Genomic DNA, 22,500 nt, shown 5'->3' on the forward strand with positions numbered 1-22,500 from the left:
TACAACTAGATAAAATGGTTGATAATGACATAATATCAATCTGATCAGGAATAGTGTGTGAGTGTGTGCATATATATATGCAGTGGTAAGTGTATGTGTATATGAGTGTCTGTGTGGTGTTATACGTGTGTGTGTGTGTGTGTGTGTGTGTGTGCGCGCGCGTTCGTGTGTGTGTGTGTGTGTGTGTGCGCGCGTTCGTGTGTGTGTGTGTGTTTGTCTGTGTGCGCGCTCAGCAGTGTGCGGTGCAGTCATGCTTCAGAATTGCCGGTGACAGTATTTTTTTTTTTTGCCTGGATAAGACAGACGGCTAAACCTGCAGTGAGCTGTGTGTGCTGCTCCGTGCCGTGACGCTTCGGTGCTGTGTTGTTAGCCTAGCATCAGTGTGCACTGCGCTAACGCTAACGCACGACGGATGCTGGCTGCTGCTGCCAGAGTCCCAGCCCCCAGGACCCTCCGTCCGCTCTCTCTCTCCCCCTGTAATGTGATCACGGTGCAGAATCATCATGCGTGCCATCGGGGGCTGTGTGATGTGTTGGAGGCGGTGAAGGAGGAGGAGAGGAGAGGAGGAGGAGAGGAGAGGAGGAGGAGAGGAGAGGAGGTGGAGAGGATGCTCTCAGAAGCTAACTGGGAGAGCAACATGGCAGCTTACTGCAGATATTTCATCAGTCTGTTCACACTCACACTCTCACACTGGCCCAGACGGCACCGGGGTTTTCCACACACACACACGCACACACACACACGCACACGCACACACACACACGCCATGACACAAAGATTCTGGCGAGGTGTTTGAGGGAGGATGGGTTGAAATGCTCTGTTTCTGTTTGTGTGTGTGGCTGACGGTGTGTCATGATCATTTGAATGGCGGTGGGGTTCGGGGCCGGGGGAGGGGGGAGGGGGAGGGGGGGGCTCTCTTGTGCAGACAGATCTGGCTGAATGATCAAACAGTATTTGGTGCATCACTGTTGGTGTTCTCTTCTGACCTGACCAAATTTCAATATTTGCACTGAGCATTTGTCTGGCTTAGAGGACCCATTTTAAACCTCTCTACATGCAGCTTGCCCAAAAAACAGCCAGGCAGCAGCAGCATCATGATATGCTCACATGCAAGTCAGTTACTCAATACTTGCTATCCTTATTTGGTCATACTGGTACAGATGTATCTATTTCACAGCTGAGACAGATCTACACATAGAGCCTATGCCTGTGGAAATATGTGGTATTGTGTTGGCATGTGACTCTCCTGGCTGTGACGAATGTTCAGGGCATCAGTAGGTTGAATGTACTGGATGACAGCGAGGGCAAAGGCTGATATCTGCATGGTGCAAATTCAAAGAGGCAGCTCAAAACTATAAGATCACAAACAGAAACCTGTGTTTTTATCTTTGAAATTCAATGACGTACATTTTAGAATATCATTGTATTTCTTTTTTTCAAACCTACATTCTTCAAATACTAGGTGGGACTTAACTCACTTGCAGTCAAACATTCGATTCAGTGAAGTAACTTCCAAGTCTGCCTTCACCTAAAACTGATATATGATTTTATTTCATTCAGTTACAGAATCGCTTCAGAAAATATTCATAGCATTGATGTCATAGCATTCTGTTTAGGAAAGCAATTTTTCAGCCTGTTTTCCAGTGATCGTACTTCAATACAGCACCACAGAACCAGTAGCCATATAATATAATGATTGTTATGTAGCGTTATAGTATTATATAGGCTTAGTATTAACATGGAATAAACATGACTGATGACGAATATTAATCCGCTGGTGTCTAAAGTGACAAGTGACTGTCCCTGTTAGGCGACCTCACATTTAGTTTATGCCTGCATAGCCACATCATACGCCACACAATGAAACATCATGTTTGTCAGATCAACTCAGCTGTGCTCCTTGTCTCAGGTAACCTGATAGATGACATTTTGGATCCTAAGCATTTTCGCAGCAGCCTTTATCTACTCCATCTGTTCAGTATGCTTTCTTCATGATTAGGATGTGGTTCTATCAGCAAGGGCAGCTAGGTTCTCCTGTATGTTGTTCAGTATGCTCTCTTCATAATTAGGATGTGGTTCTATCAGCAAGGGCAGCTAGGTTCTCCTGTATGGACTGTCTGGCTTATGCTGGGGAGCCTTAACTACGGAAACAACTCCCGTACTACACTAACCTTAAGAACTACACTTTTACACAAACGTTCGTAAAAGCACTGCAAAAATCTGTATTCCTACTCAAGATAAACATCATTTCAGATATCGATGTCATGATAGAATCATGTTCATCTGGAGGTTACCTCCGTTCCCGTTTTAACGGTAAGACAGTGTACGCTGCAGTAAATAGGACTGCTCAGTCTTAAACCAGGCTGACGTTAGTTTAAGAGACCCCATCTTAGAACCTACTGTGTGTCAATGCTCTCGGATTGTTGGCATTCTAATCTGGGCTGTGTTGCCAAAAGCATTACTTTGTTTTGGCCCTCATTAAATGATAGAGAAACTATCATTTTGAATACTGTCTCTCTTAATTACAATGGCTCTAGTACAAGTCCTGAAGAATAGCTATGACTTGACAGTTGTGCTTGCTTTAGCTGGTATTCCAGTAGATCTCCCTTCATGTTTCCTCACTGGCTCCGGCTCTGGCTGAGGACGGTTGATCTCTGTTGCTGAGCGCACGCAAAATGAGCTTTTATCTGTCAGCAGGCCGTCAGTGGCCAGGATGCTGTTGGCCCCGCACCCCCGCTCCTTATTTACCGCTCCCTCTTCATCTGATGTGCATCATTTACAGAGCACAGGTTCGCTTCAGAAGAGCACGGCAGGGAGCTCTCATGCGTTCGAAATACAATGTTCAGCATAAGGTCGCAGGACTACTTTTTTCTCTCGTCATCACATCTGATGCTGATTGTCATTTTGGTCGTAATAGCTAGAATCATACTATATACAGTGAAATCTACACTTGTTATAGTAAAGCTGGGTAATAATGGTGCATGCTGTATTTGACTGAAATCCACATTTTTTGTAAATGACAGAGCACAACTTGACACCGGGCCACATGTAGACATGTAGACAAGTAGACATGTGAGGTCCCTCGAGTTAGAAATGGCAGGAAGACGAGAGGACTGTGCTGCAACCGTTTCAGTGCATAGTCGGGCCATGAAGGGGCAGATCCATGCTTAATCCTGGTCCATGCTCAACAGCCAATCACATATAACTGTGACCCTTTCGCGCACCTGAAGCAACATTGTTGATTGGCCGGAATAGAATACGGCTTGGCCTGAGCCCGTTGACAGAGCCAGGTCTTTGCAAGATCACCAGTTTTTTGAGTGCACAAGCTGGGTGGACAGCTAGAAGAACATGAGGGGAATTGTGCTGAATTCGACAAAAATGTGTAATTGATTATAACCAAGGACTGTACCTTTAAAGCCACAAATGATCAGACTCATCTGTCCAAGAGTGGGTGTTTCTTTAGGCTGGACTGACTGGAGTGAAAACTTCACTGACTGAAATGCATATCTATGCCACATTGGTGCCATAGATTTGCTCCAAATTCAGCCGCTCCAACAACCCTGGGTGAGTGTGTTGGATTAAGGGACGGATATATACGAGAGCCTGGGAGAGCAGGTCTGCAGTCACTGTCTTTGTGTTTTCTGTGTACCGTATATGAATCTGTCTGTGTACACGTGTGTGTGTGTGTGTGTGTGTTTTTCCATCTGATGCAAGTGATCTGTCGTTAGACTACTTAAAGCCACATTATGCAAGGACTGTTTAGTTGGTAACTAGTTTTGTGTTAATTCATTTTGATGGCGCATAGTTATGTAAAGGGGAGAGGATCAGGCCTGTCCCTCCTACGAGCCACCGAGGCCATTCACTGTGCAGTTTGGTTGCTTTAGCTGCCTCCACATTGTTGTGTATTTTCAGCCCCGAAATGACCAGAAGTCATTTCATTTGATTATTAGCTGGAGAGCTCATTAGTTCAAAGCTGGGTTTTAGACTACACAGTTTCTACCCAGATTTTAGTATTGACTTCTTCCAGTCGTTTGCTTGAGTTTGCCAGCCTCGGCCAGTTGTGGTTGAAAGTCAATCAGTAGTCAATCACACAACGGTCAGCAAACACTGATTTCACATAAATTGTCAATCTCTGAACACGAGACAGAAATATTTCTCTTCTCAGCATAAAGACCCCTTGACCTCAATGTTTCTAGAATCATCCTCCTGTGACTGACCCCCCCCCCCCTTAGTTGCTGAAATACTGACTTATGGCCCCGGTGATCTACTGCTCCAAGCAGAGCACTATCAGATGTTGGCTTATGACCCGTGGCTCTAGAACAAGTCTTGAGCGATCTTCTTTAGATAAAGCTGCTCAAGAAAAGGAAAAAGGTTTCTTCTTGTCTATCATCCAGTTAAAACCAGTTATCATTTATTACACTGACAGAACCATTCTTATAGATTGCTCCGCAGAAACAGCGGTCTTGCGTTACTGACGTCTTCACCTTAGGTCTGTTTCACCACACGTACTGTCCATCTGTATCTCACGACTTATGACATTGACTACTTCATCAAGATTTACCATGCTATACTGATTTCCATATGTTGACCCATCACAGGGGTTGAAAGTGAACTCTTCTACGTTCCTATTCAGCTGTATAACATCACATGGCAGCCATTAACAGGGTGTGTCTGTCTGGGCATTAGTCACCAAACAGTAGCCGTTCACAAGCACAGACGCCAGTGGGGAACTGAGCTACTGTCTCTAGGCCTTTGGAGTCAACACTATAAACCCGTCACTTTTCAGCACCGAAATGGCCGGAAGTCATTTCATTTTGATTATTAGCTGGAGAGCTCATTAGTTCAAAGCTGGGTTTAGACTACACAGTTTCTACCCTGATTTTAGTATTGACTTACAGTCGTTTGCTTGAGTTATTAAAATTAAAATGTCCATACCTCCATAGAGACAGGCATACTTGACTGCCAGTTGACTGCGCATCAAACATTGAGAGAAAGATGGCTGTATCGTGGAAGTTCGCAAGAACTGCTAACATCATATACAGTGTCATGTAGGATGGCTATTGAGCAACATCATTAGTTCAGTCACTAAGGAATCTAAGCACTCATGCTCATAATTTCAGCACAGTCTTAATCTCACCAAACATGTCTACCATCACTGCAATGAGTACCACAACTGGTGGATGTTAGCCTAATGGGCGATGCTAGTTTATTGGCACCTGAATCTCCAAATGAATAATTTTTTTTACTGTACATGGCTCTTGCCCTCTTATCTTTTGGGGTGGAAGGTTGAGATACATACGATTTGTTTTAGGCCTCAACATGCTTAAGATGGTGGGGAATGTATGTCTTCTGTTGACATTGGTAACATGCTAACTGTATTCATGCCATAATGGAGATTGTTGGCTAAAGTTAAGGTGGCCTGTACTCTTTGAATGTCCCCTCATGGAAAAGAAAATCATCACCCATCCCCTGTTTCACTTCGACTAGTGCCGTAACTTGCAATTACAGCAGTTACATTTCTGCACTTCTTTTTTCTTTTTATTTCATTTTGTTATATTTCTTATGTAAAGTAAGTATTTATTTATTGTTACACCAGGTTCTATTGCTCGTAGCTTGACTATTCTCTCCCTTGTACGTCGCTTTGGACAAAAGCGTCTGCAAAATGACTAAATGTAAATGTAATGTTCCACATCTAGTGTGTCACTTCCTGTCTGGGTCCAGGAGTAGACCCTTTGCCCATGTCAGGCTGTCAGAGACCTATCTGAAACCCTAGGTGAAAAAGGCGGCAGCTCAGCCTTTACATTCTCCTCGTGGTTGTTGCCTAGAAGGAAGGTTTGCTTTCAGTGACCATGCTCGTAGTTGTTCCACTCTTAGAAACAGGGATCTTAATGGATTATTTAAAAAGCTGAAGGTTCTACATCAACTGTTTTTCTCCACGCTGTGTGGGGGCAAAGAGGTCCTTTCTGCCTTAAATGGCCTCCTTGCAGTGTAATGCTTCAGTACATCTGACAGCCATAGAACCTTCTAGACTCTACAAAAGAACCCTATGGCAGAGGGTCCTGAACAGTCTTAGACCTGTTTTAGAGTCTTAAACCTGTTTTGCAGTCTTAGACCTGTTTTAGATTCTTAGACCTGTTTTTGGTGTATTCTGTTTTTTTTTTGTCTTTTTGTAGAGACAAGTCTACAATCCTTTATTATGCTGCAGGTTACATCTTTTTTTGACCTTTATGTTTTAAGAACGAACTCTCTCAGAGCAGACACTAGCTGTAATGCCACAGGGCCCCCAGCATAATCAAAACAAAACTATATCTGCTCTGCTCTGTCTATCACTTGTGCCTTGTGTTACGTACCGGCTCAAAGTACGCAACATAAATGGGGAGACCACGCACAATTTCAATAATAAGAAGTGAATTTAATAAATAATAGGAGTTTAACACAGACTAGAAATAATGGAATAGTAAAGCAATAAACATTAAATACGTGTGGTGTAAGTCAGTGTAGAGGAATAACCCAAAATGTGGTGTGGATCAGTATAGGAGCAACAAACAAAGCACAAAAGCCGCGAGGAGGAGAGAGAGACCGCCATGTTGGAATTGTAGCCCTTATATCCTCCAGCCAATCACGCGCACCTGAGCAGAGACAAGGACAACACCAATATTCCCATCTGCCCATGGGCGGGGTTAGCTGGGCCGTCACACTTGTCTGTATGGAACTGATGTTAGATGGTGTCCACCAGTGACTGAACTGCATTCATACCAACTGACACTGAGGACACTAAAGCCAGTTCACTTAAATGAATGGCTATCATCTGTGTACCAATGACAGAGGCTGCCTCGCAGGATGCAGTATCTTGCCCAAAAGAGAGCCGTTTTCAGTTCAGTGTCTTTCTCACGGACATGGCAAGACATACTCAAACCTATTTGAGTTCCATGTACTGTCCATCTGTATCTCACGACTTATGACATTGACTTCATCAAGATTTACCATGCTATACTGATTTCCATATGTTGACCCATCACAGGGGTTGAAAGTGGACTCTTCTACGTTCCTATTCAGCTGTATAACATCATTTGGATGCTTTAAAAGGCTGTGGCACAGGACCTGTGTTCTGTTGTGCTCCACTGTCACCTCTCTCCTAAGCAGAGGTGAGAGTCTCTAGAGCCTATCACAGTGGTTGTCACTGCAGAGGTGAGAGTCCCAAGAGCCTATCACAGTGGCTGTCACTGACAGAACACTGTGATGCCAGAGATTCAGAGGTCTGTCTGCTGCCAGTTCATCCTCCATCTTGTTCCATTCCCCTGAATATTTAATTCACTGAAAGCATAGCTAGACTGCAGCTGTTAGACACATTACCTGTCAAACTAATACCCAATTAAGAATTATTTGGTATATTCCACAAAGGCAAAATATATGGATGTCAAGGTGGAAGGTTTTGAGCTATTTTGGGAATACGAAATCTAAAAATGTAAGACAGCTTGCTCCCACTTTATATTAAGTGTCCTTATTCCAGCGTACTTACACAGGTGTAAATAAATAATCGCCTAGACTTCTCATGCAAGGGCACCTTATAGCATGCTACTCTCCCTAACCCAAACTAACATATACAGTCTGATAACATATGAATCCTTTTCCTTCAGCTAACCGTAAACCTAAGTACACCCTGTAAAGAAAGTACATTGTATCTATGAATTTAAAATATAGAACACGAAGGGGGGGGGGGGGGGGGGGCAACATCTTTTATCTGAACACGACTGATTCCACCAGCTTTGTCTCATTTTTCAATTCATGTTCTGGAGTTTGAAGCTGTTGTTGTGGCCCAGCTCCTCTCATTTCAATATTCGAATGCTTTCGTCGGCGGTCGAGGGCTCAAATGTATGTCCTCGCTCCCTCCCTCCCTCCCTCCCTTCCTGCAGTGCCACCTTGGGTTCTGGTTAGCTATTGATTTGGTTTTAATGTAATGTATTGGTGTAAACAGTCTCTGGGGAAGGCACAGTCGCTTCTTGCTGGCTGCAAATCTGCCGTCGATCCAGAGGAAAGAATAAGGAGCCAGTTACACTCTTGCCTGTATATTAGAGGCATTTCAAATAACCAGCAAACTGGCTTGGGGCCTACTTTTAGTGTGTCATGCTTATTTTGGTTGATTTGGCTATACAAGTAAGATCGGTTCATCTATTTATGCTGTTAGATAATCAAAAACTCCATGTTTTTAAAAAGCACGAGCCACCAGGGTTTTCATATGAAAACTCTTGTGCACCAACTCTTCCTCACCCTGACACATGTATGTGTGTTGAGCCAGATGTTGAGACTCATTTGTGTTTACCTAAGCTGTACCAGTCTAATGCATCTGTAACCAAGCATACTTATCAGTAATTACACCAGAGTTGGATGTATGTTGGCATGTCGTAACAGAGGAAGTGCAGACACTTGATGTGAATTGGGATCAGGGAGGCTTTCTCCACAAGAGGTGACGTCTCCAGCTGTCAGGTGGCCCAGCTGCTATTGTCTATTTAAAGACACACCATGTTAGTTTTCAGTGATGATTGTACGGTTAGCTGGTTCATTTTCATGGAAAATGGTCAAATGATAGTACATTCCTACTGTCCCACTAACTGCTCAGACTTACAACACTCCACTACGTAGTTTTAGTCTAGTTTTAGACTTCTTCAAGTCTAAGAACACAGTTACAGCACATCATCACAATATTTTCTTGCAACATATTTTGTTACCAAGCAAGCTTTTGTCAATGCCATCTCAGCTGTTGTTGTTGTTGTTGGAAGTCTGTTGGCTGTTAGCTAGTTAGCTCACTAGATTTAGAAAAAAAATCTTTTTCGGTGAAATCTAAAGGTTAGCTTGTTAGCTCCCACGTTTAGGCCCTCACTGCCTCTTTAAGGCCCCAATCTCACTGTGGATCCACTTCCCTCCTGAGCTCAAGGTGTCCTTAAGGCAGGGGGGGGGGGGGTAGCTTGTGGAGAGGTGCATCACCTTCAAGCTGTATTCAGTGAATTAGCCCATTGCCATGCCTTATCTTCAGTTTACTATAGGGGTAGGTGGCTATTGTGTGGATAATTGCAATGGAGAAAACATGGCTGCCGGTGATTCTTCAGGGCTGACTCTAGTGCTTCTCAAGGGCTGGATGTCTCTGGAGCCCTTACAGTGTTACACACAGACACACACACACACACACACACATGCCCACATGCGCACAGACTCACACACTCACTATCACACAGACACTCAGCAGGCAGGGAGAGGCAGGTATCCACTGAAATGCAATTTAATGAGGGCCCCGTTACCTGAGAGACTGTAGAAACGATGACACTGCGTGCCGCTGTGATTGGAGAACTCTGTGTCCTTTTGGAAGGGTTCCTGCCCTCCCTCCCTCCCTCCCTCCCTTCCTCCGTCCCCTCCCCTCCTCCTACCTCGCCTTTCAACCACCACTGTCCTTACTCAGCACAGGGGGCGGGACTTTGCAGCCACTGCAGTGACTCACAGGGCGGCTCGGCCAATCAGAGGCCACGGCCATGTCCTTTCAGCCTGACCTTGCTCATCAACCCTGTGAGAGGAGGGACGATTCCATTCTTAGAAGCCATCAAACACGTGTTTACGCTCTTCTGTTGACAAATGCAAGATCCAGAGACCACACATGCTTACAATTGATTAGAAAGAAATCATATGGTGACATATATATGTATACACACAGAGAGAGATATGTGTGTGTGTGTAAATATATATATATATATATATATATATATATATATATATATATATATATATATATATATATATATGCGCTCATACATATACACACCCTAACCTTTATAGTAAACATACCGCATTTCTATTGACAGATTACCTAAAAATGACGTCATTGCCATACATGGTTTCTTAGCCAGAAGATTTGAATAAAAAAAATATATTGTGCTACCACACATATTAAAGAGATACTGTGAGGAGACCCTTTTAAGAGTACTCTTTACTACAATTATGAGCTTTGTGACATGAAAAACAGTCATATGGCAAACAACTGAATTTAACAGTATATCTGTCAGTGCATCTATTTAAAAGCACCAGTTAGAATTCTGCTGGGAGTTTGTCTCTTGACAGTCATTATCTGTTGTACTGTCTTGCATGTGTTGATAAGACTGAACAGCATAGAGGAGAAAGCGCAAATAGCAGGTTACAGCAAATGTTGAACAACAAGGGCATGACAACAAAAGCAACTGACAACATTCATGGAAATTAATCAATGAGTGAAGGCAAATAATAATAATAATAATAATAATAATAAATATAGCTGCAGGCAGCAATGGCGGGTTCCTCCTCAACATTCCAATCATTACAAAATTGACATGACACTGACATGTATTTCATACATGTACACAACATTGGACAGATAATTGGATCAATGGCTGATTTGAAGTCATTTTTTTTTAATTATTCACAAATTGTCACTGTCGAGAAATATCCATGCTGGTGACATTATGGGTTCTTGAGACTTTTTTTGTTTCCCATGAGCAATAAGTCATGGGTACCAAGTTTTAGACATTTTGGACTGACAGGGTTAAAATGCCACCCTTTTGAAAGTGACAACTTTGAAGCGTGTTCTGTCAGGCCACCTGTGCTCTGGTCAGGCCCTTAATGCAGAGATCCATTCTTTAAAAGCTTTGATTACAACAATAACTGTATGAAAGTGAGGATACACTTCACTAAAGGACGTTTGTAGGTTATGTACTACTACTGCTTGCTCTGCCCACACACTTTCCCCATCCATGCTGTTTCCCTCTTTCCCAGTACAGGTCACGCCAAGGGATAAATGCGGCGGCCGCATGAGGATTAGAAGTAGCCCAAAAAACGTAGTCCCACACAATAACACTGTTTTCAAAATTTCCCAAAACTGGTTAAAAATCCATGGTTATAGGAACTCTCCCTGAATTGACATCTCTCTAGTCTCAGTCATACACAACTGACAAGAGGCATGCAGTGAACTGGACCAAGGTACAGCTAATGTCCAGCTGTTTGCAAGTGTACCTTGTGATGGTACAGCAGCTTGACAATACTTTACATGGTCTTGGCTTACTTACATGGTCAGACTCTCTCATTCCATTTAACTACACAACATGCACAATCAGGGTGACCAACAGGATTATTAACATGAAAGCTTGTCTCGGGGGGTCATGCATCTCACTACAAGCTTTTGATTAAACGTGAGGACCCTGTTAGCAAGTTATTTCTATTCATGTTTTGTTTGTGATTGAATGGTAATGTCAGCTAGCTAAAAACAATGTTAGTTAGCTTGGCTAAAATGGTTTTTATAGCAACAAATCAGATCAATGGAACTTTATTCAGAAAGGGGGGGTGGATGGGACATATACAGTAAAGGTGAAATGGTAGGCATTGTTCTGCCTTGAAGCTGCATGCGCATCCTCATTGTTTGTAACCACCAACCCATCTAAATGTAAAGATAATATCCAAGCTAGCAATTTTGCCAAATTTGACTGCAACTTTTTAGCATTGTAGGGCAAACACACTCACTGCAAAGTGTACTAAAACGTGTCACCACAGAGCTGCCAACTTTTCAAAAAACCTTGGAGTGAGAAAATGTTGCCGTGCACGCAGCTACACACGTTGGGTGGCTCAGATATCAGGGAATTGGAATTCATTTGGTGTTGTACCCATGTTGTGCTCTGCATTCTGTTGGTTTTTGGGGCCCAAAGTCTGCCTACTGTGGGGCCTACTGGAAATGGACAACATTACATTCTGTGAAGCAAAGACATAGCTGAAGGTCCACACCCAGGACATTTTGGTTTAAGTAGATGTTATTTCCTGCATTCTAGTGGATTTTTGGGTGGTATGCTAAAGATGTGCAATACCTGAACTTATTCTGATTCATGTTCATCTGATCATGACTTGTAGGGCCTTTTAGACTTGAGCTGAACATTCAACCAGAAAACTATTCTTGTGCCTCAATGACTGTCTATGTACCACAATATAGCCTAATTAATAGACCTGTGTTTAAGATTTTACCAAGGTAGGTTGATTGACATTTTGATTACAATGGTATTCAACTAATTCTTAACTGGAACCTAACCTATATTGTTAATAATTGTATTTAATGATTTATGAGCACTTAATTTAAGAGCACTTAACGATTTATGAACAGCAAAAAATGACACAAGATTAGTTAGGGAGAAATATTTTTCACTATTCAAAGCCTCCCACCACACGTTCCATCAAACAAAAAAGTGCAACAAATAAAGTGCTTAAACAGTAGCCTTTTTAAGCAATAAAATAGATCAACACATGACAAAAATAACTAAAAATGAGGTATCAGGTGCAGATCAGAACCTGGTTAGTCATTTTCTAAGATCTGTGGGCAAGGTTGTACTGGCCTGTGGCCTTCTTGGAGGCCTTGATGACCTCTGAGGGGGGCTCCCATCTGAAACAGGGCTCCAGGTCGGCCATCTTTATGGCCATTATTGAAGACAGGGTGCCATCCAATGCCAGGCTATTTCTGGTCTTAGTTTTGTTCAGTCCCACTGAACACTGAAAACACCCTCTCAGCATCTGCATTCGAATGGGGCAACACCAGGACCAGCTTGGCGACGGCAACAAGCCTCTCAAATTCTTTAGTTCCTGCCACCTATTGAGAATGAACAAAGAACAAAATGGAAAAACATACCATATTTTGTTTTGATTAATACTGTAAGTACACTGTAACAAAGTTCAGATACAACATGCATAGTTTGCATCATGTATGACACGATATAGGCATGCATCAATAATAGCAACAGATGTAGCCAAGCCACACCTGCCAAAAAGAAAGCCAAAAAAAAGTATACCTTATGTTTCCGTGTTGCCATTCCAGCCCAGAAGCTTTCCATCTCAGTTTCGTCCTGAAGGGAGGTGGTTGGCATGGTCTGATAATTCAGAAACTCCTCACCCAGGTGGTCATGCTCCTCTGGCCCATGGTATGGGAGGAGATGGGGAAACCTATTTATGAAAGTAGAGTTACAGGTTGTTAAGTTATAGGTATATTTAGAACGCCGTCTCACAGAAGCAAAAACTATGTTCAAATTAGTACTACTGCTAACACTTCAATAGCTAATCGTATCAAACGAACAATTACAAAAATACTGTACTGTAGTTCTATATGTTTTCAATGGAGCTTCTAAACGATCAAACCTTGTAGTCCAGGCAAAGTAGCGTTTTACGACAGACTAATTGTAAAAGAATTTTTTTCAGCATAGATCATTTCTATGAGGTGTCCAGAACAACATACTAAAAGTCCTAAGAAATCCTAGTTGAGGAAATATGTTTAATTCTCATCAATCTGAGATGTGTGCTAATAATGCATGGCAAAAATACAGCTCAAAAATGTAATTTTTTTCCTTTACTCCTATCAAAATTAAACTTTACACAATGAAAGTACCCATGAAAAGTAAAACAATTTGTATTACAAGTTTCTTTTGAAATTAATTTGAATATGCAAATGAGCTATACACTAATCGAATATGCCCAAAATACATCCAAATAGGCTTATTTTTTTCCTTTACTCCTACCACAATAAAACTTTACATAGTAAAAGTATACATGAAAAGTAACTTTTTTTGTATTACAAGTTTCTTTTGAAATTAATTTGAATATGCACATGAGCTCCACACTTTTTGAATATGTCCATAGGCAGAAACACCTTCATATGTATGACAAATACATCGGCCCAATCTTCATCCAATCATCCTACTGCCAATGGGAGATGGCAATGCTGCTTTTAGACTGGCCTCTAACCTGAAAACTGCCTGGCTTGGTAGTACCTGCCAGGGGTATGGGGTTTCTGCCTATGCAATTAGGACATATTCAATAAGTGTGATGCTCATGTGCATATTTAAATTAATTTCAAAAGAAACTTGTAATACAAAAAAAGTTACTTTTCATGTATACTTTTACTATGTAAAGTTTTATTGTGGTAGGAGTAAAGGAAAAAAATAAGCCTATTTGGATGTATTTTGGGCATATTCGATTAGTGTATAGCTCATTTGCATATTAAAATTCATTTTCAAAGAAACTTGTAATACAAAAAAAATTACTTTTCATGGGTACTTTCATTGTGTAAAGTTTAATTTTGATAGGAGTAAAGGAAAAAAAAAAAAATTTTGAGGTGTATTTTTGCAATGCATTATTAGCACACATCTCAGATTGATGAGAATTAAACATATTTCCTCAACTAGGATTTCTTAGGACTTTTAGTATGTTGTTCTGGACACCTCATAGAAATGATCTATGCTGAAAAAAATTCTTTTACAATTAATTCTATTATTGGCTCCAAAAAGGGTTAATTTGCCTGGCCTATTGAACCGCTTAATACGTAGCAAGTACAACAACCATGGTAGTGTAGCTACCATTGCTACGAGTTTAATGGTAGGTAGCCTAACTATACAGCTAATTAAGGTAGCCTAGCTAACTAGCCAACTACAGTTTCGAAAAAAATTACTTGCGCTGTGGAGACCGTCAGAAAAACTTGGAACGCACTAATTAAAACAACACAATTACATCCACAATGACATGTAAATATACAATAACCCAACCGTACAGGTACGTAGAGTACGTTAATTTGAAACGCCGTCCACAGAAGCAAAAACTAGCCTATATGTTAAGGTTTGTAGTTATACTACTAGCTTGCTATGCTACCATACAACATACTTTCTACTAGCAAAGATGAATTATTTACTGTGTCGTCTCAGTTACACTATCAAACCTTGGAAATACTGTGACTTGCTCAAGTAACGAAATGGCTAATAGAACATCACATTTCATAATTATTTCAGTGAATGAAACAGCTCCAAGACCCAGTGAAATATTAAATACAGCTAACTTACATTAGATAGCTACAACAGCACGGAGTCACAAAGTGATACTGGAACAAGTCAATAAAACACTTAATTTGTATTCATCAACGCAAACGAACTGTGTTAAACTTCTGGCCTTTGGTTAAATCACTTTCTGAACACAATTCCTCAAAATGTACCTATCGGTACCAAAGTTGCCTTCTCCCTAATGCTAGATAACTATCCAGCTAACTAAGCTAGCTACCATTTCGACCCAAAACATATGCGCTACCTCAAATACACTAACCAAGAATAAAAACAGAATAAAATCGTCTTGCAGTTATCATACGAATTAAACAGTAATAAGTATGCTTTTATTACTTACGGTCAAATGTAGACGAAAATCTTCTCCACACCAGAAATCGTCCTCTTCTCTCGTATCCACAAAATAGTCTCAATAAAATTGTGTCTGTCCGTCTCGTGCATGTTGCGCGCGTGTCAGGCAGCATTCAGAACAGCACGTCAACCATTGGCTGCCTATAAACTCCTGGGTCCTAAAGCTACCCGGTTACATATTCACCATTCGCATTAGCGATTAATGCAATTTGCTTTATATCAATCATTTTTGAAGATATGAAGTTGCCTTTGCACATGGGAACATGTTGTAGTGTCTTCCACGTGCATACCAAGTTTGATGTTGATATCTGAAAGATTTGCTGAGATATGACTTCACTTCCTGTTTGAAAGCTTTTCTGCTGCATTTGAGTGGCTGTGTCGGACAAACGGTTGTGAGGATCAAAATTCTGTTGGAGAACTTTTGTGAGGCTTGGTCTGAAGATCATCTCTGGTGATTTTGAAGAAGATTTGACAAAAATTGTAGGAGTTGATGCCTTTCAAAGGTTTTTGATAAAACCGGAAATAGCGGAAAATCTATATAACCGGAAATTGACGCCACAGGGTGTGTTGAATTTGTCTTGATCCAAGGAATCCAATGGTACCTCATTTTTGAAAATCGGTCAAACGGTTCAAAAGTTACAGTGTTAACAAAAGTCCAACTTTGACCTGTTGGTGGCGCTAGTGTGGTCTAGTGGGAGACATGAAACTTGGTGTGAGTGGAGAATTGACTGTCCTTAATGAGTGTGCCAAATTTCAGAAAAAGTTACCATACGGTTCTAGGGGCTGCCATTGACTTCAATGGCACAAGAATAATAATAATACCTACAATAACAATAGGTTTCCTCCTGACGGAGGAACCCTAATAATACATTACCAAATTAGATCGTCATCATCTGTCATTCATAACAGTATTTTTATCATCGTACTGAGCACAGGCTTCTGGTTCCATCCTCAGAAGGCAAGCACAAACACAAACACAAACACAAACACAAGCACAAGCACAAGCACGAGCACAAGCACAAACACAAAACCCTCGTCCAACACCCAGTGTGCTCATACCGATCCACCTGGAAGCAACTGCTCTTAGCTTAACATGCAACAGCTGAACACAATGCTGTACATTTGAATGTCAGGAATCCACCAACATTTTCAAGTGCTTGGTTTGCTCAACGCACCACTACAGATGGAGGGCTTTTGGGTTGTATGCGTTGCCATCAAATGCCACATGACCTCTTGGTGTGTCCTAGTTTCGTGTGAAGGTTGTGCTTGGCACCAAGCCCTTGGCTGGGCCATCCATGACCCATTTCATGTACCTGCTAATTTTGGGTTCAGGTAAGGGACTTCAGGCTTCATCTGCGACTTTTAGGGACAGGATGCCGAGGACCAGATGACATGTAGGAAGAGCATCTGCTTTATATAGCACCATGTTAAAAAACACTGAGTGGACCGATTACAGTGACAGAATTGTGTTGTTATTCTTCCCTACCACATTTATAAGGTTACTAACTATTACTAATTCTAACTAAAGAATTGCTAGGCAGTTTTCAGGTGTCCCTGAGCAGCATTCAACTAAAAACATTGCTACTTAATAGACTTGTGATAGACACATTACAAGCTGATTTTTGTTGTCTGTGTGAGTTATTGATGGAAGCTATTTGTTATTGATAGTGAGTCCAACAGCCATCAGTGCATTTTATAAATATATAATATAATATATAATAAATAAATATATATAATATTAAAAATAAAACATATTTAAGATGTTACATTGTCAATGAGAAATGATTAAATATGTCATGTGGATTGATAAAAGCAAAAACCACAAAAGTGTAATCGTTGCTGTGATCTCCACATGATTTAACATATAGGGCTATGGGCCTAATAAACTCGCATGAAAGCAAGATACATAAGATCTAGTAGGGGTGGACTGGTGATCTGGCCATATCAGCCCTTTTCAAGGTGGGCCGACATACCTTTAATTTAATTCATATTTTTAAATAATAATTACAAAAAATAATTCATGAAACAAGGACAGCTGCCCATTGGTTATTTTTTTATACAGACACGGGGCTGGCCAAATCACATCTCTTACAAGGCCCCACGCCTTCCCCTCCGAAATTTTTTTTTAACAGAAGGGCTAATTCATTTTTTTAAATCTAGAGGAAGATGCTGCCAAACGTGCAAAAAAAAACAGACATGTTTGCTGCAGGGGCTGCAGTAGCGTCAACATCTACAGTAGGTTATTTTTTTGGTGACATTGTGCAACAGCAGGTAGAACTTGAAGAAGGAGACGTGACTGGCCATGGCCACTGCCAGGCAGAAGAGCAAGTGTGTGACACGGAAGCCAAGGAGGGACAGCGGTAGCATGACAGGGAAGCCAAGGAGGGACAGCGGTAGCATGACAGGGCCGAGGGACCGTGAGCAGGAGCTGGAGGAGAGTGTAGTTGAAGCGGTTAGCATGGAATAACGTTAGCTTCATGATTAACTCGCAGGGAGATTTGGCATGGATCGCACTCATTTGTGTGAAAATGTTATTGTTAATGTTAATATCGGCGACGTCATGTTTGCTGTGAGTGACCTACGTCCATATCATATCATCATAATATTATTAAAATGATTAAGAAAGGTTCCCTTGGTAAAGCAAAATAGCTGCTTCACCGTGAATATATAAGCCTGCTTGTGTCTTAGCCTACAGGAAAAAAACGTTTTACTTTCCAACAACAGGCCCCATGTTTATTTTCAACCTGGTTCGGTGGTTACCTCTGGGATATGGTATGGATTACTGTTCTAACTATCTGTGGGGTAGCTCTCCACCTGCAGGAAGTTCAAACTGTTTGGCGCTGCTGTCCATTAATCATGTAGGCCTATTTACCTGTATACGTAAATTGGATTCAATCATTTGAAATTATATACTTTGACTTTGAAAGCAGAGCTTTTTCTTTCACAATTACTTTAAACAAATTAATTTCTACTTGGGTATGGAGATTGTGTACTCCACGGCCACCTCTGATGACTAGAGAGTCGGTCAAGAGTGAATGAGTACACGGGTCCATTTGTCAACAGCCCTTACTATACAGTACAATAGTATGCATCAAAAATATTCAGGTATAGTATTTTCTTGCAATATAATGAAATACTCAACATTTAATGGCAAAATAGTCCCAGCTACTCTGGCAATTCTTTAAATGAGGTGAGCCTTGATGATTTAATTTTCAGGAAACAGCAAAAAAGTCCATGAAACACCAGTGACATTCCATGTCTGGAGCAAAGTGAACGGCAACTATCAGATGAGTTATTTTGGCATCTGCCTTAATTAATTCACCTTTTGCGCTTCCAAAGTTAACGCAAGCTGACCAGCAAGCCATAGGACGGAGAGAGGAGGTGTGTGACGGTGCAGAGTGACGGAGAGAGGAGGTGTGTGACGGTGCAGTGACGGAGAGAGGAGGTGTGTGACGGAGAGAGGAGGTGTGTGATGGAGAGACGAGGTGTGTGATGGAGAGAGGAGGTGTGTGATGGAGAGAGGAGGTGTGTGATGGAGAGAGGAGGTGTGTGACGGAGAGAGGAGGTGTGTGACAGAGAGAGGAGGTGTGTGACGGGGCAGAGTGACGGAGAGACGAGGTGTGTGACGGAGAGAGGAGGTGTGTGACGGTGCAGAGTGACGGAGAGAGGAGGTGTGTGATGGAGAGAGGAGGTGTGTGACAGAGAGAGGAGGTGTGTGACGGTGCAGTGATGGAGAGAGGAGGTGTGTGACGGAGAGAGGAGGTGTGTGATGGAGAGAGGAGGTGTGTGACGGTGCAGAGTGACGGAGAGAGGAGGTGTGTGACGGAGAGAGGAGGTGTGTGACGGAGAGAGGAGGTGTGTGACGGTGCAGTGACGGAGAGAGGAGGTGTGTGACGGTGCAGAGTGAAGGACAGGGAAGGAAGTGTATTGTCTACCTCAGCTCATCTTCCAGTGCAATATCACTTGTCAAATGATTCCAAATTGTTTTACCTTACAGTGACTGCATTACTTCTAAGTTGACCAGTAGGGTATTCGCTCCTATGTAAAATTAAAAACTAACAGTAGATTCACTGTATATATGCACACTATTCATTATATATACAAGCCCCAATAGTATGAACCCAATGCCACAAAAGAACACATTTCATTAATGAGACATAAATCTTTATGTTTTAATACTTCATTTTGAATATGTATGTTCACCTTAATTATTGATGACAGACTCAATCTTCCCCGGCATGGAGGAGAAGAACAGTGTTGCCCACATTTCTGGAGAGCTGTTCTGCCATCCTTCAAAGACAATGTTCTTCAGCTGCTCCTTGCTGAAAGGGTTGTGTTGCTCTACCTTGCTCTTTAAAAATACCCAAGAAGTGACCTATCGGGTTCAAGTCAGGTGACATATTCGGCCATGTCATCATTTTCTTTTTTTGAAAATCTTGCGTGATTTTGGCAGTGTGCTTTTTGATCGTTATCACATGCTGGAATATTCATTTTCTGCCAAGCTTGTCAGCCAGTATTTTGGTATATCCACAGATATTCACAGAGCCATCTATTATAAAATGTCATCTCCCCAACACCTTTTGCACTCCTGCAGACAGACCCAGATCATCAATCTTCCCACTACCATGCTTCACTGTTAGGACTATATGTTCACTGTGGTAGTCCTGGCCGAACAAATCTGAGCCGGCCGGCTGCACACATTTCTCTTGACCTCATCTGACCAGAGAATGTGCTCCCAATATTCATCAGGCTTCTTCTTATGTTTTTGAGCAAAGTTTTTTGCCCGAAGAGCAAGCAAGGTTTTTTTTCTTGGACGCTGTCCATCGAGGTTGACGTTATGCAATGTCTTTTGCACTGTCTGAGCAGTCACAGAAACTCCGATTACATTGATAACCTCTGTGCCAAAGTCTGAAGCATTTGCCTGTTGGTTTCATCAGACCTAGATTGTGCAAGTAGCGTTCTGCGGTCTGTGGCGTCATGTTAGGAGGACGGCCATTAGGGCTCCGATTAGTGGCCCGTCCTGTACCTTTCTGATTACAGCTGCCACTGTACCTCAACTGAGTTTTAGTTGGTCACCAATCTTCCTGTATCCTTCTCCATCTTTGTGAAGTGTCACAATCAGATTTCTCAATTCCTCTAAAAAATTATTTTCCATGTAGCGCCATCATGCATATAGACAAAACCCATTGGTCCAAAAGTTAGAATAGGTTCTGGTGTTCACAGGTCATGTTATAACCATGTTCATGCAATAAGGCTAATTGAAAATCTCAGGAGTACTTCATTTAGATCCAATGATCGCAGGGTTTTTTTTAAAACTCACAGGTGTATTTGTTGCGTTGAGTTTCTAAAGTATTAGTTTTTTTATTGTTCATAAGAGGAAACACTGTACTTGTCAACTTAGAAATGATGCAATTGTTGAGAGGTGATACAAGTTTGAATCATTTGACATTTAAGTGATATCGCACAGGGGTGTACTCATTTCTGTAGTATACTGCAGGCTAATAAGATTTGACTATGAGACTAAATGTATACATTTACATTTATATTTAGTCATTTAGCAGACGCTTTTGTCCAAAGCGACGTACAAGGGAGAGAACAGTCAAGCTAAGAGCAATAAAAAGCATGGTGTAACAATAAATACTACTTTACATGAGAATTAGAAAACAACGACCTAGAAAAAAGGAAAAAGAAGGGCAGGAATGTAACTGCTAAAGTGCAAGTTAAGCGCTAGTCAGGTGCCAGTTAGGAAGGGAGGTGCTCTCTGAAGAGTTGGGTCTTCAAAAGCTGAGCATCTGACCAGGCTTCCTATGTTCCTGGTCTTCTGCATCAGGTAGACATTGAATAAGTATTACTATAGGCTACTTATATGATGAAACAAAACAAATATTTTTTCCCTTCTTGAAATTAGGGCTTCGAACGTTCCTCTTCATCATGATTGGCATCGGGTTGCCCTTTGGGGTTCATGATGTGTCCTCCTGATGGCATCTTTGTGGAAATATGATTTGTAAAATACAGACCAAAGTATTTCTAAACAGGCTTTACATAAATTCAGTTAAACTGTTATTGAATGAACTGAACTGAACTGAACTGAACTGAACTGCCATTATAATATGAGGAAGTACACATCTAATACAGCAGGGAAACATTCTGGTTGACTTTACTGATGATTCTGTGCAAATAGATACTAACATGACCAAAGCTACTCAAGTGAATAAGCAATATGTAGTGCACAGAACAGGACATGCACCTGCACATAAATGCACATTACAGTGGACATATATTCTGGTGGGATTATGTGTGTTTGGAATTGGATGTTGGTAGCCTCTTCGCTCCATTATTTTAAGGAAGCTATTATTTGTGTGGAGGGGGGGGGCTAACCTTTCAGAATATAGCCTCAGTACACTGTGGCAAAGCATCTGAACAGAATTCTTCAAGGCATGAAAGCATTTCAAGTAAGCCCATGGGGCAGTGCAGTGCTTCTGTATGTGTGTGTGTGCGTGTGTCTGCTGGTGTGTGCGTGTGTCTGCTGGTGTGTGTGTGCATGTGTGTGTGTGCGTGTGTGTGTGCTGGTGTTTGCGTGTGTCTGCTGGTGTGTGTGTGCATGCATGTGTGTGCGTGCGTGCATGTGTGTGTGTGTGCGTGTTTGTGCGTGCATGCATGTGTGTGTGTGTGTGTGTGCGTGTGTGTGCGTATATGTGTGTGTGTGTGTGTGTGTGCGTGCGTGGTTGTGCGTGCATGCATGTGTGTGTGTTCATGTAAGTACTCAAGTTCATCTTTCTTGTGTCAGCACACTATGATGCTTCTTGGAGGATACTATGCTGTCACAAGGCATTTATTAATTGTACAGACTACTACCGCCATCAACCTTAACTAAAAAGAGTGCTTTGGGTCTATCTGCAGAAGAATTCTGTATGTGTGTGTGTGTGTGTGAGTATGTTTTACAGAATGTGTGTGTTCATGCACATATGTGTGTGTGTGTGCGTGTGTGTTTATGCGCATGTTTGTAGGCGTGTGTTTGTATGTGTGTGTGTGTGTGTGTGTGTGTGTGTGTGTGTGTGTGTGTAACGCTCCAGCCTGTTCCCTTCACACACTCCTTCCCTCTCCTCCTCTCCTCTCCTCTCCTCACCCCTTCTCCTGTTTCTCTGTTCTCTCCCTGTTCCTGTCTGTGTCTCTGTGCTGACACTCCTTCCCCCTGTTTGGGCCTGTTTCCTGTCCTTGTGCTCTGCTCTCTCTCTCTCTCTCTCTCTCTCTCTCTCTCTCTCTCTCTCTCTCTCTCTCTCCC

At 41.9% G+C, this 22,500-nt stretch overlaps 1 protein-coding gene across 1 annotated transcript in view; it reads left to right on the top strand.

Moving 5' to 3' along the window:
• The window catches only part of sptbn4a (spectrin, beta, non-erythrocytic 4a), a 49,120-nt gene that overhangs the window by 1,072 nt on the left and 25,548 nt on the right, over positions 1–22,500 (top strand). The window lies entirely within an intron of this gene.

The sequence above is a fragment of the Clupea harengus genome, chromosome 8, assembly GCF_900700415.2.
Source record: "Clupea harengus chromosome 8, Ch_v2.0.2, whole genome shotgun sequence".
Taxonomy (NCBI): domain Eukaryota; kingdom Metazoa; phylum Chordata; class Actinopteri; order Clupeiformes; family Clupeidae; genus Clupea; species Clupea harengus.